The sequence below is a fragment of the Trichosurus vulpecula genome, chromosome 9, assembly GCF_011100635.1.
Source record: "Trichosurus vulpecula isolate mTriVul1 chromosome 9, mTriVul1.pri, whole genome shotgun sequence".
NCBI lineage: Eukaryota > Metazoa > Chordata > Mammalia > Diprotodontia > Phalangeridae > Trichosurus > Trichosurus vulpecula.
The window spans coordinates 182954501-182974467 of NC_050581.1; the positions used below are offsets into that span (position 1 = coordinate 182954501).

General features: G+C 41.5%; 1 pseudogene; it reads right to left on the minus strand.

The window, feature by feature from the left end:
* Positions 1 to 7679: 7679 nt before the first annotated feature.
* Positions 7680 to 19967, minus strand: part of LOC118832310 — a 29541-nt pseudogene continuing 17253 nt past the window's right edge.

A 19967-nucleotide genomic window follows, 5' to 3' on the forward strand; every position in this document is an offset into this window, starting at 1 on the left:
GTTAGGTGGGAAGCCATTTTCCCATTACTTTCCTATTTGAAATCAATTTCTCTGCCCTTGACAATTGAACCTTTCTGATACGTGCCATGGAGGGAAGCTTGCCTCTTCCTCATGGATTTAATATAATAACAACATTTTTATGGAATTTTTTTGACATAGGGACCTTTGATTTAGACTTCATTTTTGATTTAAATAAATTGCTGAAAATCATGGGGTTTTGTTTCACCACGAACCTTTCCCAGCAGAGAAAGTTTCCTCAAAGAAGCAAGGCTAGTCCTGAAATATTGATTGATCAAGCCCTACCTTGAGCTAAAGAGCAAGAGAGGGCACCATGATAGAGAGAGCCTGGAAAGGAGAGGCCAGAGGTTCTTGGTCTAGTCCAATTCTGCCACTCACTGGGAAATCACTCTACCTTTCTCTGCCTCAGTTTCCTTTAAAGTGAAATTTGTTTCCCACCTCTATGCTGCTGCACCATTTGTCATGTAAGATCTACACTTTCCCTTCATTTCCCATCTTTTGAACTCTCACCTTCCCTCAAAACTCATCTTGGATACCACTTCCTAAAGCATGTCTTTCCTGATTCCCCATCCCCGAGCAAACTATCTCCTTCTTGAAATTATTTTATTTTATAAATACTTTGTTCTTATTTATGTGTGAAACTATTGATTTCACCCTGTGCAAATGTAAATTCTGCTGGCAGGCAGGGAGTGTTTAATTTCTGCCTCTGCATCCCCAGTATCTAGCATAATTCCTTGTACATTTTGAGGAGAAAGGGGTACTATATCGGTGATTTATTAGTATTAGGAACTGCCAGTGAGGAAAATCCCAATACCAATGTATATCAGCACCCACTCTCTAACTTATAGTCTTAGAAGGTTTTGTGGGGCACTAAAAGGTTATGTGCCTTATCTAGGATCATGCAGCTAGTACGTGTCAGAGGTGGCACATAAGCCAAGGACTTCCTGATTTCCAGACCAACTCTATCCATTAGAATATTTGTTGAACTGAATTGAATTGAAATGGAAGTAGGAGTCAATCAAATCAGGGCTGCTTAAACTTTTTTATTCACCACCCCTTCAGCACTTCTTAAACTGTGCCCACAGTTTAAGAAGTGCTGAACTAGATGGCTTCTAAGGTTGTTTTGCATCTCCATCATTCTAGAATCCTTTGATCTAGAGGCCAGGGTACCAGTACTCAAGTGGGAAACTAGTACTAGCATCTCTGTTTCCCATATGTCTAATTGGGAATGTTTCAGCTCACCATAGAGACAATGGTTTGTATTGTCATCAAAGGCTTGACCAGGGACCCTTTAGAATTCTGGAGAAATTGTCCTTCTTTTAGAATTGAGAGGCAGAAAATAGAAAGACATATGATAGATGTAATTAAGATGCATCATGTCACCAGTGTGCTTAAGAAGATTTAAAAGATAGTATTCAAAAATATTGTTGTAAGAGGTGAGCCAGTCATGGAGGGAAAGAGGGCAATAAAACAGCTGGATGCTCCAAATGCTGCCCTGGTACCATATAGTATTAAAGTGTGCAGGGAAGGCCTCTTGAACATTGGGTGCTCCCACCATGGAGGATCTATGAAAGCACATGGCCAAGAGTGACATGGGGTGAGGAGATGGAAATGAGCTGTATTCTGCACTAGCGGAAGGAAAGAATGTAAATTCCTTGAGGGAAGAGACTATATCATTTTAAACTGAATCCCTGCCTTCTGGCACAGTGGTTAGCACTTAGTAGGTGCTCTCTGTGTGTGTCTTCTCTCTTTCTCAGTCTCTCTCTTCCTTCCTCTCTCTCTTTCTCTGTCTTCTCTTCTCTTCAATAAACCTCAGTAGTTCCTTTGACTGAGTCTAATATAGCCTGGTGTTCAAGTCCTTCACCATTTCGATCACCCTCTTTGTACACTCTCCCAGAACTCACTCTCTGTCTCTGTCTTTGTCTCTGTTTCTCTCTCTCCCCCACCTTCATATATGCATGCGTATATAATTATACCCATAATAGATTTAAAATAAATACAATATAGTTTGGGTAGGTCATATGACACACATAATAGACTTAAATAAATTCAAGGTAGGTCACACACTAGCAGCCAGCAAGCAGGAGGTTAGGAAAGGTTCCCTGTAAGGGGTGGCTCTTGACTTGAACCTTGTAGGGCGCTAGAGATTCTAACAGGTAGAAGTAAGGGACATTACAGGCATAGGCAACAGCTCTTGAAAAGTGAAGTCACGGAGTGGCGGTGTGGAGTGACGTCTATGAGGAATAGTGATAAGGCCAGTGTGTCCACACCCCCATGTGCATGGAGGGGAACCATGTCCAGAAAAGCAGGTTTGGGAGAGGTTTTGAAGGGCTCTCAGAGCCAAATGGAGAAGTGAAACCCTTGAAGACTCAGGGAATCATGGGAGTTTATTGATCTGAAGAGTGACACAGTCAGACGTGCTTTAGGACGATCATTTTGACAGCTGAGGGGTGGATAAATTGGGGATGGGGGAACCGTGGCAGCGAGACCAGATGGGAGGCTGTCACAATAGTCCAGGTGGGATGTGAGGAGGGCCTGAACTGGAGTGGAAAAAAGGGGACAGGAGCAAGAAATATGGAATTAAAATGATAAGTTATGGCGACGTAGACCTAACCTCCCTTCTTCACCACGTGAGGGTTTGGGAGAATCCTTGAAAAAAGCTCAGTGGCTCCCAAATGTCCGGATCAAAGTTCTTCCCTGCCCTCACCAAACCAGAGTTCACTCCTGGAAGGAGTGAGTAAGGCGTCAGATTTCAGGTGATCAAACCCGCTGGCCCCTCCCCCTCTGGAGGAAGCTGTAAAGTGCTAGGGCCAGATATTTCCTGATTCTGCTTTCCTGGCGGTGGTCCAAATTGAGAACACTACCGGCTAGTCTGTACCTGTGGTTCCCTCCACGTGGGTAGTCCCCCTGCCTGCTGCTGCCTGCCAGAGCCCCAGCCCACAAAGAACCCCAGGTGAGGCTTATTAGAGAAGGAGAGGCCCCCAGGCCGGGGACAGAACAGAGCAGGAAAATCCCTAGGGTCCTGCCCTAACTCCCTGGCTGGTCTGCCTGCACGGCCACCGAAGGAGGCCTGGGAAGGGGCTGCACGGAGAGAGGAGGCAGATGCCTCTGAGCCTGAACCGCAGCTCCGAGCTGGGCCAAGGAGGGAAGGAAAGCAAAGATTAGAAACAAGTGAATGTGTCACTCGCAGGCTTGAGGAGGTTTTTGCTCACACGCGCTCAGGGCGGGGGAGCCCGCGTCAGATGGCATCTATCTGCCTCTGCTGGAGAGTAAGGAGCGCAGAAGCCTCCAGTGGCCTTGGACCTGGAGGATTTCTGAGCGTGCGCCTGGTCCCGCCGTTGTTTTAGTTTGCAGAGCAATAAGACATCCCGACCGATGTTCTGTGACAGGAGAGAGCGGTAACAAAAGGGGATTTCTAGCATTCCTGTCCCCAGTGAAGCGCAGCCTCACTGACCGTTGTCAGCTCCGGGATCTTTTCCCCCTGTTCCGCTAGAGGGGCCATAGAGCAATAGATTCGGGATTAGGGAGACATGAGTTCGAATCCTGCCTTGGACACTTACTGTGTGGTCCTAGGCAAATCATTTCACCTCACATTTCCTGGCCTTTAAAACGAGGATAAGAACAGCACCTACCTCAGAGCTGTCTGGAGGGTCAAATGGATAACGTTTGTAACACACTTTGCAGACTTTCAAGTCCTATATAGATGCTATTTATCCCTATGATGATTGTTAATATAAATATGTTATAGATTTAATATGTAATTGATATATTAATTATATATTGTATACAATGTATTGTTACATATTAATTATATATTTAATATAGGATTTTCTATGTTAATTATATACTTGATATAGGATTTTCTATGTTAATTGCATATTTAATATAGGATTTTCTATATTGATTATATATTTAATATAGGATTTTATACATTGATTATGTATTTATGAAAAGTATAAATATGTTTTCTACACTAAATGCAAATATAAATAGGCTTTCTTTTGGTGTCATTGGGATGCTAGTGGTGGCGTTAAAAGATAGGGAGCAGATGGGGTAGAACTATATGGATCTTCCAGTTACATGTGCTTAGAACATTGCCTGGCTCTTAATAAATGTTATTGACTATTGATTGACGTGCAGAGTGTGTCCATTGGTTGTCCTGCATGTGTCTCTTCTTCTGTTCTTTCTTCTCTGAATTCCCCTTGCTAGTTTTCAGCTCTTTTCAGAAGCTGTCCATTTTTTGGTACTTTGGGAGACTGTTGATTCTAAAAGAAGAAAACTTGAGATCAGAGGACCATACACTCTGAGCTGGAAGGGACCTTAGTGAGAGCCCCTCATTTTACTGATTGCACAGTGGGTAGAACATTGGGCCTGGAGTCAGAAAGACCTAAGTTTATAATCCTCCCATACACAGTGTCTAGCTATGTGACCCTGGGCAAGTCTCCTAACCTCTAATTGCTATGGGATAATGATAGCAGGTACTCCCAGAGTTGTTGTGAGCATCAAATGTGATTATCAAATGGGATTTTGCAAACCTTAAAGCTCATTCTAAATGCTTGCTATTATCATCGTTAATACTGATGAGAATAATGAAAGAAGGTTAAGTGATATGTCGCAGGACCATAAATTTAGACCTTGGTTTTCTCCTTTACCTCTTTCCCCCAATCTTCCATATTTTCGTTTTGCATTTCTGGAGCCATCACCCACTTCTCTTCCAGAATTTCGTTATAAGCTCATGTAATACACCATTACCTCTGAATCTGTAACTTGCTCTGCTCCCTCCAAAGCCTCCCCTCTCTTCCCTTCCCACCCACACGATTCACCGTTCTTTGGTCTATAAATTGATATCAGTGTCACAGCCTCATACTCTTAACGTGGCACGTGACCTACACTCTCCTGGTAACTAAGCCCAGGGCTGGACTGTTCTCACGTTGGCTCAGATCAGCAATCCTGCTGGCTGCAGGCTTTTCACCAACTCTCCTCCCTCAGCAGTAAAAGTCTTCCTGCACAACCTATGACATCAAAAATAATAATACTAATAAATGCTATTGATGAAACTCTTTGCCTGGATGAGAATTTTTCCCCCTCAATTGCAGAGGTGCCGATATATTATTCAGTGTTCTTAATAACCACGTTTGACTTCTGCATTATTCACTGAAGTTATTACAGAGCCACAAGCCTGTCCCTCCAGGGTTTGCTTCCAGAGGAAATCTGAAATACTAGCCTAACTTTATGTGGGTGACACTTGGGAGAGACTTGGGATTTTCTCATCTTTTTTTGTGTTCTGGACCCCTTGGGCAGTCTAGGGCCCCCTTCTTAGAATCTTGTTTCTAAATGCATAAAATAAAATATACAGGATTACAAAGAAAATCAGTTTTAATTTTTTTAAGGTTTCACTGGAACCCAAGTTAAGAGGAACCTCCAGACTAAAGGAACTCTATCTTCAATGAGTTTTCATCCTCTAGTGCCCTCCCTCCTGAATGACTTTATATTTATCTACTTTGCATATATGTGCATTTTATTCATGCTGTATTTGTACTATATAAACATACATATGTATGTATATTTTTAATAAACATTTTAATATAGAGGCAGCTGGTGGTGCAGTGGATAGAGCACTGGACCTGGAAACAGGAAGATCTGAGTTCAGATCTTGTCCTAGGCAAGTTATTTAACCTCTGTTAGCTTCAATTTTCTCAACTGGAAAATGCAGCGCCTACCTCCCAGGATGGTTTAGAAAGATGGGTGGGGAACCTGAGGCCTGTGTGGCCTTCTAGGTCCTTGGGTGTGGCCTGTGGACTGAGTCCAAATTTTACAGAACAGATCCTTTTATTATGGGGATTGATTTGTTCTGTGAAGCTTAGATTCTGTCAAAGAGTTGCGCTTGAGGACGGTCCTCGGGGTTGCAGGTTCCCCACCCCTGGAACTCTAGAAGATCAAGTGGATAATTACAATAAAGCACTTAGCACTATGGCGCTTAGCACAGAGTAGGCACTTAATAAATACATGTTGATTCATTGATGGATCTTGACCAAACTTTAGGCTGATAGAATTATTTTACCCACTTAATGTTCACATTCAAACCTTGAAATGTTTGTTTTACTCATTAGCCTCATCCTAAGATGAGGTCCTGACTTATTCTTGTTTATTTAATGTCCAGCAAAATATTGAGTGGGTGAGGTAGATAAAATGATTTTTTTTTCTTATAATTGAATGAAAGTAGTGGGCGACAAGCTCATCTTCTCTTCACTTAGTAAGGCATCTACAAGACAGCTTCACTAGCAGGCGGCATTATGAATATTTTTGTTGTGATCTTTCATTCTCATGGTTTTCAATGGGGTAGAAATAGTCATAGGACAAGTCACTGTCCTGCTGTTATCCTTTCGACATGCTTTATGGACTATTTTGAAACAGATGGATTAAATGACTACTTTTTGTTTTATCATTCACATTATTATCATCGTGGCCTTTGTTGTCACTTTGTGTGTTGTTATTGAGCCGATCCTTGGCTTTGCAGACACCCTTATTCTGGGCCTTCTTCTGCCCGTAATTATTCTCGTGACCAGTGGTGACAGATTTCCAAAATGGTGGCCCGACTGTAAGGTGCAGAGTTGGAATGGTGCCCATGGCCTTCACTGCCTCACTCAGTTCTGTAATACTGCTGAATGGAATCTTATTAGGTGACTACTGGAGGCACTATCTGAACCTTTCACGGTTGAGAGGAGAAAAAACTGTGAGCGGGGATGCTGTTCTTTGAAGTTATGAATTCCAAGCCAACTGTTCCGTAGGGTAGATGCTTGAAATAGGATCCTATTTAAGACCTGTTTCCTGGAACATTACCTTGTTCTTGGTCAATACCTTGCTCAACAGGGGCTTAAAATGGACACTGCCGTAATAGGAGAGGTGTGTTTGGACTTGAGCTACAGTTATGTTATTGGACCTGTGAATTAACCAAGACAGAGAACCTTCAGTCTATAGCGTGTTGGACTTGGAGCCAGGAAGTCAGGAAGACCTGAATTCCAAGCCAGTTTCAGATACTCATTCGCCCGTTTGACCCTGGCCATGTAAATGAACCTCTCTGTGCCTGAGTTTTCTCATCTGTAAAGTGGAGATAAATCACAGTACCTACCGCCCAGAGTTGTTGTAAGGAGAAAACTCTGTAATGTTTTGAAAGTGCTTTGAAAACCTTAAAATAAAGTTCCTACCAGTGAGGACATTCTCAGCTACTACAATTTCAGTTAGAAGTTAATGAAAATAAAGATCTGAGTTGAAATCCAGGTGTAGACCCTCTAGCTGTATGACCTTGGCCAAGTCACTTAACCTCTGCCTGCCTCAGTTTTCTCATCTGTAAACTGGGGAGAATAATAGCGCCTCCCTCCCAGGGGTGCTGTGTGGATCCAATGAGATCATATTTATAAAGCACTTGGCGCAGTGCCTGGAGCACAGTAGATACTATATAAATGTTAGCTATTATTATGATTACTATTACATGTACATTTTTTCCCATTCAAACACGTGTCCTCCACTGGTCCATGGCGAAGAGTCCTTGTTCTAGGAGGAGTCGCTAGATGTCCAGACCTGATAGCGTCATTAAGTGCCTTGCTTCCACTTTCCCCAAATGAATGATTTCTCTTTTATATATAAAAATATGCATTTCTGACTTTTTTTTTCCATTGGAGCATTTTATTGGTATGTTTGTTTTACACCCTTAGAAAAAGAATCCCAGGATTTTTCCTCCTGTGTGTTTTCGTCTTGCTTCCTCATGGTCCATGATGCCAGCTGAGGTTGTAAGCACAATAAACCCAAACTGACGGGATGGTAGGAGATTATTCTGCCACTTTTCCAGATCTTTCAATTGAACATCAAATCTGGGGCTGATTAAACCACACTTGTTTAATCTGCCCGTGAGGTTCACAACAATTTTCCCTGCTCTGTGATCATCAATGATCTCAAATTCGCCAATATAACATGCTTCATCATCACAGTTAAGAACCGGACGATTACTTTGGAGCACGGCCTGATGAGAACCTGGCGTTTTCCTCGCTTTTCTGCATTGTTGATGCTTTTGAGAGCATCTGCCAGGACATTCATGCGCACTATGGTGGCAGCGCTGCAAGATGGTGGAAAGAGCCATTTCTGACTTTTTAATTATCGATCTACATGTTCTTCATGCCCTGTCCTGTAATACAGAATGTAGAGATGGTGCTCAAGGGACAGGAAGGAATTTTAGAGGTTCCAGGAAACTCCCCAAAATGGCTTCTTTAAAAGGAAGCTGAGGGTGAGCATTGGCCCTCCTCCGGTCAGGGGAGATTGTGGTCCCTGGGTAGAGTTTGGAGACATTTCCATCCTGTTTTAATTATTGTGGTTTTTTTTCCTTAGCCATACTCCCAAGTGGCCATGTAATATAATTGATAGAAGGCTGGTGCACACACACACACACACACACACACACACACACAGAGACATATACACACACACTACATATGTGTTGTTCTATTGCTCTCTACATACAAATATATCTGAGTATCTCTCTGTCTCTCTCTCTTTCTCTCTCTCTCTCTCTCTCTCCTCCTACCTACCTAACTTTGATAAACATATAACTCAAGACCCAAATTGTAGAGGAATCCATTAGGACTTCAAGATTACCATTGATTACTGGTATATTATGGCACATCACTACTTTCTAGGGCAGCTGTCAAAGGTTTCTCCAATTTTGCTTACATTTCTACCTATTTAAGCTTTAATCAAAGGGTTTGGGGACTAACTTCTCTAATAATCTAGCGGAGATTCCAGGTGTTATGGGATTAATGGGGTTAGTGGTAGGACCACGCTAGTTTATAAGGTGACAGGGAATAGGGTGTGTGTGTGGGGGGGGGGGCGGACACTATTATTCTGTTACTCCCAGTAGCCAAAGACACTCAAAGTTGCAGAAGACACTTCCAACAGCTCCTAAGAGAAAATCACCCAACAATCTCCTCTTCTCTGACCTTCATTTTTATTTGAATGACAGCAGTACAGTAAAGTTCAGGCAGTGGGTTACATTATCAAGCAACAATAGATAATGACCTGGTCTTTCCCTTTTCATCTCTGTTTCCAATAGAAGGAATCCCTCAGCTAACCTGGAGTCTGCTCACTAAGCCCCAATTATAGCTGATCTGACCACGCTACATTTATTTTATACAGACCCTGAGCCACCAGTTCACTTGGACCAAGCATCGTTTTCCAGTCGCCATCTCCTTGGGCCTAGACTGGATGGTGCTTATTATTTGGAATGCACGGAGCAGGGAGGGTTTTAACGTAGTTCTTCTGTCTCCAGCATACAGTAAGCGCTTAGCATATAGCAAGGGTTTTATAAATGTTTGTTTATTTGCTGGTATTTGATGGCGACAAGTTAAATCAATTAAATATGGCCAGGATGAATCTATGGATTAAAAAAAAGCAACTAGGCTTTCGGTACCATTTAATTACCACGCATTTACAGAATGCCTTCTGTGTGCCTTGGACTCTGCTGAGCAATGGTATATTTGTCTAAATGTCTTGCTGTCTCATGAATTTCATCCTAGTAGGGAGTAAATAATATTTCCTAGGCAAGAAATGATATATAATGTATAGATATACACTTTTAATTGTATCCGAGGTAGAGTAGTAGATAGTGGTATATCTGGAAGACCCGAATTCAAATCCTGCTTCAGATAATTCCTAGATGTGTGATCTTGGGCAAGTCACTTACCTTCTAGCACCTGCTTCCCAGGTTTGTTGCGAGGATCAAGTGAGATAGCATGTGTGAATCACGTTGCGACCTATAAAACATTATATGAATGCCTCTTGTTGATGCTGTTGTTCAGCTGGGTTTAATTCCTCGTGACCCCAAATGGACTTTTCCTGGCAAAGATCCTGGGCTGGTTTGCCATTTCCTTCTCCAGTGGATAAAGGCAAACAGAGGCTAAGTGACTTGACCTGGTAAGTGTATGAGGCTGGATTCGAACTCAGATCTTCCCGACTCCAGGACCAACGCGCTCTCCACTGAGCTTCCCAGCTGCTCCATATAAATGCTAGTCAGCTGTAGTTGTTTTTGTTATTAATCTTCTCTACAGAGGCCATGTAGCACAATGGATGGGGTGCTGTGTCGTTCTTGGAATGAAGTAGTGCTGGGTTCCAGTCTGACCTCAGACATTTACTAGCTTTGTGACCCTGGGCTAGTCACTTCACTAACTCTCAGAGCTTTAGTTTCCTCGTCTATAGAACAGGTCACATGGCAGAATCAGGCAGAGCACATTCTGAGCTTTAGAACATTATGTAAGTATGAATGATCGTTATTACAACCTCTGTGCAGGCGTGCTCTTATTTAACGTATATATGGGAACGTGGGCTTACGGACAGAGCTGCGTGACCCTGGGCAAGTCCTGATGCCCTCTGAGCTGTGGCTCTTTCATCTCTAAAATTTTATAAAAATACCAGCAGGGCTCAGGTCACCGAGTCACAAGATCACGCAGGGGATGCGTTTAAACATCGTACACGTGTCAAGTGCTATCTGCCATGTGCCTGTAGTACTGCACATATCTGCATGTGTGCGTAGCATGTCTCACACATATGTACATGTATATACACACATGCATTATATCTGTTTACAGTGTACACGGATGCAAGTGTTGTTTGTTTTTCGGAGTGTAGCTAGAATTTCATTGTTATCAGGGGATCCTGACTACAATACTCCCTCATGCTCTGAAAGTGCACTCTTAGAGAGTTGCCTGGAGCACGCTGAGAGGCTAATTGACTGCCTTGTCCAGGTTCACAAAGGCAGAGAACATCAGAGGGGGGACTCGAACCCAGGTCTTTCTCAGGGCTTCCCCACCCCCACCCCAGGCAAGCCTCTAAGAGCCCAGGTTTCAGAGCAGGTGCTTATCTTCATTAGAGAAGAGGGTCAGGATCCCTCTGTAAGGATGAAGTTCTAGGTATGCTCCCCAAACCCCCTTTCTATAGACTATACCTTGTTGACTCACATGTCTGTAGAAATATGGCCTTAGGTTTATATGCACATGTGTCTGTACATGTATGTATTACATATGTATACACACATATCTAGGTCTGTAACATGTACAAGAAAATGTGCATATGAACTTGTTCCCTCCAACCCTATATTATGAGGACATTTCTATATGAGCTTCTGATGGCAGACTGGCTAGAGCATTAGACCTGGAATCAGGGAGATCCCAGTTCAAATTCAGCCTTCCAACGCTTACTAGCCTTGTGACCTTGGTCCCTTAACCTCTTTCTGCCTCAGTTTCCTCATCTGTAAACTGAGGATAAGAATTGTACCTACCTCTCATGGTCATTGTAAGGATAAAATGAGATATTTAATAAAGTGCTTTGCAAATTTTTAGGTGTTTATGTAAATGCTAGCTATTACTTCTACTATTACCACTAGCACCGCCACCACCACCACCACTACTAAGGATACTACTACTATCACCACGATTCCTACTGCTGCTGCTGCTACTTTACTTTCTTAGACCCTTAGGAGCTTACACGAAAGGTAATGAGTATTAATATTAAGTACCAACAGTGAATTAAAAGGAGTGGTGCTTTAAGGACATAGAGATATTTAGCTAGCTCACCAAGATGTATTTTGTTCAACTGATTCTAGGTTACATCAACCATAGGGTGTAAAGAAGAAAGAAAATTGCCCAAAACTAAAGAATCTCACCAGATGAGCCTCTAACTAGTTGCAAATTCCAAAACTACTTGTATCACTTAAAACAACAAGAACTGCTTTCTTTGGTGGAATTATCCAACATCTCTTTATAATCAGACAGAAGCTGTGGCTGGGTCTATGTCCAGGAGAGTTCCTCCACCTGACTGTTGGTAGTGACCCTGGACCTGGCCACAGCCAAAAATACTTAAGAAGGGGAAGCGAAAGACCTTATCATCATGATGCCTCCAAGATTCAACATGGTTATCATGGCCACCTACATGAGAAGACTACACAACGTTAGCAACTGGCATACAAAGTTAAAGGAAAATTAAAAAAGAGATACATTCATTTCATATCTAAAATTTGTGGGATAGCTCCATAAATGTGTCCCTGAGAAGACAAGATCACTTAGCATCTTTCTGAGCTTGGAGGTCAAACAGGCTATACAGACATCTTTCCCATGGGTTAGTGGGAAAAGAAAAGAGAGACCCTTTTTTTACCCTTCATGAATTCATGCACGGCCAAAAAAAAAATGAAAAAATAAAAAAAAAAACTTAAAAAAACACCAACCATAACAAACTAACCACTTGTAGGACAGCATCAGAAGATGCCGACATTATCTGGTGCATTGTTCTCTCAAGTGAGGGAGAGTGGGTGAGGGACTGAGTGGAAACATCAGTAAAGAGATGATAAAACCCTTTTAAATGAAAAACTGCCGGAAAAGTGCATTTAACACAGTTGAAGGCAAGAGGGTAAAACTCACCAGCAACGACAACTTGAGAAAATTTCATCAGGAAAAATTTCGATGTAACCAAGAGCGCCTTCCTGGGCAACCACGTTTTGCAATAAATGAGCCTTTCTTTTTCTTTGTGACAGTAGCATGGTCCGTCTAAGCCATGGAAGTGTTCTCTAAAAACCAGGTTAATAGTTTCCAGCTTTGGGTTGGATTTGATGGTAATAAATGCCCTGTGAAAAATGTTAATGGTCTCTTTATTCCTCCCCCCCCCCCACCATTTTCGTGCCCCATACATTTTGAAAATTAATACCACTGTGGATTTTCTGAATTTGCTAATTAGTAAGAAGGTTGACATTTACTAATATAAAACTATGAATAAACCCACTAATTTAAAAATTATGTCACAATCAGAATGTTCCCATGGAAGCTAGAAAACCAGTTGAAAAATGTAGTCTTTAGTTATTTATTAGTAAGGCTATTAGTCAGAGGATTAACATGTAACGTATTTTTTTAAATGTTAGACTTTTTCTTATAATTCATGATCGTAATTCAATTGTGACTTAATTGTCCAATGTCATCATCATTATTATTTTATTATAGTAAGGCAAGGTTAACTGCTGATCTCTTTCTAACCTGATATTCTCTAGGTGAGGTGGGGAGGCAGAGCCTCATAAGGTGTTCTCAGGTACTTACTATCTACCAAAGGCAAATTCCTACAATGGCTATCTAAGCCAAGTAAGAATTTTCCAGTTTATTCCCATGTTCCTATGAATCCACATAGTCTTAGCCAGCTACCAGGAGCCCTGAGAGGTTAAGAGCCACATAGCCAGGATGTATCTGAGGTAGAATTTAAACCCAGACCTTCCTCCTTAAAAGACCAGAGGGTGGAATGAAGTGATCTCTGTAAAACCCTTTGAAAGCTGAACAAAGTTTAATAGACTCATTATTATTAATAGTTATAATTACTATTGGTGTTATTATAAAAAATAGATGGAATCATTGCTCTGAGGGCTGCCCCCCATTTGTCCTATAGAGAATCCTATGTGCCATCATGCTTTGCCTTTTTTTAAAAAGCAAAATAAACAAAACCTCTTTTAACTAACTGAGAAGTACACAGGATACTCCTTTGCAGGAGTATGATAGTAAAGGTTTAATATCCGGCTCTCCAGAAAAATAAATGGACACCCAGTTCACTTTTAAGTTTAATCTGTATTATTAACATTTTATCTATCACTTTGTTAAGTCAAGATAATCAGCAAAACAGTAAATCAAGGGTTGATTTGTGACTTTTGTAGATTTCCAAGGAATAAATGCTCACACTGAAAATTTTGGCTCTGGAGAGATTATACAGGCCAGATGCAGCATACCCCTAGTAAACATTTCAAGAACCATTTATCAGCCACTTACTATCTACAAGATCCTGCATACAAAGACCAAAAAAAAGCATGCAAACAGAAATGAAAAAGTCTTTGCCCTCAGGGAGCTTATATTCCATGATTTTAAGTTCTGTTTCAACTCCAGAGAGCATCCTTGTCTCCAGAGGCAATCACCACTTCAAAGGCCAAGGCTTATATGGGTAAAAGTTATACTGAATGCATTTTAATGAATCCTATTATTTCTCTTTGGAATGTTGTTACACTAAGGGATGGTCAAGGAGGCTTTTGATAGCTCAGCCTTTTGATTTTTCAAAGCCTCTTTTTTTTTTTCAAATCCTTTGATTCTTCCAATCTTCTGAACTCATGTTCCAGAGTACTTGGAGTGAATTTAATTTTTAAGTATGAGATTGCCTTTTTGAGTTTGAATTACTTGGAAATTCTGGTCCTGGATAAGCTCACTTCAGTTCTCCAAGAATCAGAATCCATTTGGAGACATTAATTTTACACGTAATAATTAGTGATGGCTTGTCAGCCTTCTAGTTACTGTGTTTTGTTGTCCAGAGAGCACTCCACCAAGATACAGCAGCAGAAACTACTCTTTGCCGTTGTGAGGACTTTAAGGAGAGTTCGTTGTCAGAAGCGTTGGTCGTTTATTTCACTTGCATTGCAGACCCAAATGGAATGTATTTCAGGGGAGGAAATTGTATGAGTTACTTTGGCTATCCATTCTACAACAAGAAAACCAGTACTTCAGCTTTTGGGGATGGTAGAAATCCCTAGCCACTTCCTCCAAAGGAAAAGGTTAGGGAGATTGGTGACCTCTTCTGGCAGTAATTGCATAGTAGAAAATTAGGCTTTGTGCCATCTCAAATGTTGTTAGTTGTTTTGTCCTTTCTGCCTCTATCTCCCTCCATAGACCTAATTATCAGAATTGGATGGGTGGGGGGGATCCTCTCTTTCTTTTAAGCAAAAATTTTTGGGTTTTTTTTTGAGATGCAAACCTTCTCAGACCTTCTGAAAGCATCAACCAAAAACATTTCTTTTTTAAAAAGCATCAGCTAAAGCCATCTTATTGCCCCAGTTTTTGAAATGTTGCTTAACTAATTGGTACTGATGGGAACCCTTCTTACAACTAAAATATCTGGCCTCTAAGCAACACTTTCAGGAAAAAAAAAATGTTTCCTTCTCCTTTTAATATTGAAAGATAAATTACTCTCTCCTTGAATGAAAATGTACATGGCATGTTTAGCCGATTTGCAGGTACCTCAAAGTTAGGAGGGGCAGCTAACCCATTATATGAGATAGTTAAGATTTTTAAAAGGATCTTGACAGGCAAGAACATTGGGATGAGTCAAATAAGATGAAGTTTAATCAAGATAAATGTAAGGTCTTACACGAGTTCCAATAATCGACTTGGCAAGTAGAATATGTGTGAAGCATTGTTAGCCGTTCATTTGGAAAAAAAAAAAAAAAGATTTGAGGCTTGTAGTGGACAGAAGCTTCAATTTAATCAGGTGATATGGTAAAAAAAAAAAAAAAATCAATGTATCTTGGACCACACTAAGAATATGCCTCAATTCCAAGAATAAAGAGATGATGGTCACATGGTACTGTGCATTGTTCAGAGCATGTCTGGTGTATTGTATTCAGTTTAGGGTACTAAATTTTAAAAACGGTGGTAAACTGGTAGAAAATGGCAATCCATGGAATGTGGGGATCAGTTGAACTAGGGACATTTAGCCTGGAGAAGGCTGGGGGCAACAGAGGGGGTGCTATCATAGCCAGGTTCAAGTTTTCGAAGGGGTTTCCTTTTAGAATTAGAGGAATGAGAATTGTTTGATTTGGCCCAAAGAAGCAGAACCAGGAACAATGGGGAGAAGCTACAATGAGGAAAATTTGGGCTTGAGGTTAGGAAAACCAAACCCAAAAAACCTTCCTAACAATTCTAGTTTCTTGAAAGTGGGATGACTTGCCTTGGGGCTGAGTGGGTTCCTCCTCATTGGGTGTCTTCAAGCAATTGATCAGTGAACACTTGGTTGGAATGTTTGAGTGGAGATTAATTTTTTAGATCTTGGTTGGAATGGATAGTCACTGAGATCCTCCTCAATTCTAAGAGTATATGATTTATTAGATTGTAAACTCCTTAAGGACAGGAATTGTCTTTTGCCTTTTTTTTATCCCTAGCACTAAGCACAGTGATTGGCACATAGTAGGTGCTTAATAAATGTGTATTGATTGATTGATCCTAGGATTCTGAACATTTTTCTTACAACCTCCATAAAACTTCTTAGGTAATACCTAAGCATATGGCCTTCTATAGTGGGATACATTTTCTATTTCACTTGAGAGAGTAATACTCTTCACAAATTCCTGTGAAATTGGAGTTTATTGCATCATAACTTCTGGATTTTCACTTTCTATTTTCTCTGTTTCTATGTCCAGACATATAGAACTGATGGAGAAAGTCACGAAACCATGTTCACTGAGTGTGCAATAAATTCATGCCATTAACCTCTGTTGAGCTTGACTGTTGAGTACAAGGAGTGGAACTGACAATTCAGCAAACATTTACTAAGTACCTACTGTATGCAAGACATTCTAATAGGTGTTGGATGTGCACAGATGAATCAAAAAAATCAAATAATTGCTTCGCTCAAGGAGCTTACATTCTTGAGGAGATTACCTTTGACCTTCTGGTGTTTGTGACCTTGACATCTCCTGGTTTTCTTTTTACCTCTTTGACTTTGTCTCCTTTACTGTGTCTCCTCAGGGGTCAGTCCTCTGACCCTTGGCAATCTCACCCACTCCCACATTTTCAATTATCACCTGTATGAAAATCATTTACAGATCATTTACAGAGAGATGGGTCCCATAAAGCAAAGGTGAAGTTGAAAAAAATTTCAGGCATGGGAGATAGCCTGGGCAGAGCCATGGAATGTTGCAGAGAGGGAACAGTAGTAAATGGGACAGTTTGGGGAGAGAATAGATTTTGTAATGGGGAGTAATGTGCAACTGGCCTTGAAAGCAAGGTTGGGACACAGGTGGTGCTGATAGATGTTTAACAAAGGGGTTCTCCAGAAGAGAGGAAAAATGTATGTATACACATTCTTAAGTTTCATCTGCCTTACTAGCACTTTCTTAAGTCTAAATAGTCAACAAAACAATAAATCAAGCCTTGTTGTATAAGGATCACTGATTTCTGAGTAAATGCTTACTCTGGAAATTTAACAATCAGCCTGTGAGCCAATGTGAGCTGGGTCTAGCATGCCCCTGCTGGAGCTTCGTATGTGTTTTACCAACACTAAAAATGAGCCTGTTGTCCTAAAACTGATTGTTCTCTGACACTGTTGTTAGTGGCATTTCCATTCTGCAAGGCTCCATGCTTCCCTTTCCCATTCCTATCTCTACTCTCCAGGGGCCTTTGGGTAGATTGGACTTCTAAACCATCTCTCATCTTCATCTCTTCTGTCTATACTCATTGTTCTTGGTGATTGTTACCATCTTGCCTGTCCTACCTCAGCGACTTCTTCACTCACCTCCCTTCCCCAGGTCCCTGACTCCCTGCATCGATCTTATCACTCCCTGCCAGGGCATCCTCATCCTGCAGCTCCCTCCCAGAGTGGTTGGGAGGCTTAAATGAGAGAACGTCTACAAAACACTTTGCATCCTGTATAGCGATCCATAAATGCCACTGATCCTCAAGGGAGAACCTGGTTTCAGTTAAAGAGAAGAAGTGACTAGAATGCCCTTTGGAACAATGGAAGTTGGTGGGGGACTTATCAACAAGAGACAAAGAGTTCTAAAGGGCAAGATTGTATAGCTGTGTGATGGCAGAAGCAGAGTTGGAGTGGGGCCATGCCATTGTAGGGGTGATAAGAATATAAGGTACAGTCAGGCGGAGTTAGGTCACAGTACTATAGTGAATCATTAGTGTCCACAGAAATATCCGACTTGTTTTCTTCTGGGTGTAATAATATTTTTAATAAGGAACATTTACATAATACTTATCAAGTGCCAGGCACTGTGCTAGGCCCAGAAGATACAAATACAAAGAACGAAACCATCTATTTCCAAAAGATTAACATTCTACTTGGAGACACAAGAGCATAGATAAAGTGAATGAATTCAAACCATCCTGGGACACAGGATGTCCCAAAAGTCTTAAAGCAGTTTTAAGCTTTAATAGTTATTAAGCTTACTAAGACTTAATTAAATAGCTATCAAAGCTAAAAACTACTATCAGACTTTTAGGTCACCCACTCTATACAAAGTAGTTAAATCCAAGGTCATTTCAAAGGGAGGATACTGGCAGTTGTAGGGGAGATCACAAAAAGTTTGTCAGTCAACAAGCATTTATTAAGCTCTTACTGTATGTCAAGCAAGGCAGCTAGGTGGAGCTGGGCCTGGAGTCAGGAAGACCTGAATTCAAATGTGGCTTCAGACACCACCTATGTGACCCTGGGCAAGGTCACTGTTTGCCTCAGTTTCCCCATCTGTAAAATGAGCTGGAGAAGGAAACAGCAAACCACTCCAGTATCTCTGCCAAGAAAATCCCAAATGGGGTCATGAAGAGTTGGACACAACTGAACAACAATAACATATGCCAAACACTGTTCTTAGAGCTAAGGATGCAAGCACAGGCAAAAACACAGTCCCTGCCCTCAAGGATCTTACATTCTAATGGGAGAGACAAGATGAAAATCACTCAAAGTAGATGGAAGAAAATGTGTGCAGGGAATGCATTAGCAGCTGGAAGATCCCAGGAAAATCCTCTAGTAGAAAGTGAGATTAGAACTGAATCTCCAAGGAAGACAGGAAAACTAAGAGGCAGCAGTTGGAGGGGGATGATTCCAGGCATGAGAGAGAGTTAGTGCAAAGTTATTAAGAGGGGAGATAGAGGGTTTGATGAATGGCAAGGAGGCCAGTGCTAGGAGAATTATGGACTTTGTGGGGGAGAAATTCAAGAAGTCCAGAAAGGTAGGAGGCAGCCAGATTGTGAAAGATTTTTGATGTTGGAGGAGCCACTTAAGTATATCGAGTGGAAGGGGAGTGACGTGGTCAGATGTGGGCTTTAGGAAGATCACTTTGGTTGCTGAGTAGAAAATCTACTGGAGTATTAGGGAGAGCCTTGAGTCAGGAAAACTGCTCACAAGGCATGAGGTTTGTCATAGGTATTAAGTCCCCTTGATTCCCTGATCATTAGGCTATACAGTCTCTGCTGTGGAATAGCTGGCTTTCCCCCTACCCCCCCAAAAAAGTCATCATCTACTTACCATCCTCTGGACAAATGAACAGATCAGCTGAGCAAAGGAGAACATGCATCCAGACACCATAATTCATTCTTAGAGATCTTTCACAGAATACCTTCTCTCTCCCCCTCTATTCCTTTGTCCCATCTTCTGTAGCCTTGCTCCCTCTCTCATCTATGTTCTGGAATCTAAACCTCCCAAACCTGTAGATAAGGGAACAGACCTTTGTTTGCCACCTACTTTGTGCCAGAAATAGTTGAAGGTACAAAAACCAGTGAGTTTGTAAATGGAAAATTCAATCTAGTATGGAGAGCTCGCTGCATCTTCTCAGGGTCTAGATGAGGACATGTAAAGGTTAGGGGAATGACTAAATGCTGTTTCTTTGGAGAATTGACTCTTTGGCAAAGTGTCACATAAGTGAAGAGGAGGACAACAAAGACTGGAGCTGCCTTGTGTTCTTGCTAGGGCGATGACATCTACCATGTAAATTATGAAGTCCACCCAGCAAGGAGGCATTGAGTCAGGGTGAATCATTAGAGCAAAGTCAATGCCTACCTTAGAAAACTTGAAACTAACCTATATACAGAAGACTCCCACTTGGTCTAAACAATGGGATTGTGTGGCAGGATTCAGGTGTGGGCCTCGCTTGCTAGGGGCATGCTCATTAACGTTCTCTGCTGCCCTTCTGAAAGGTACTGAAGCATCCCCATTGTTCCAAAGACTAAGCTAATAATTAGAACCTCTGCATTTCCAAATGGTGACTGTAGTGGGAAACGGTAATGAGAGGCAAGAGTGAAACTCCCCCGATGAGTGTCTATCGAGAGCATGCCTGAATGATGAAATAAAAGGAATTTTCAAAAAAAAGGCATTGTCAATTCAGGATAGCCTGACTAATA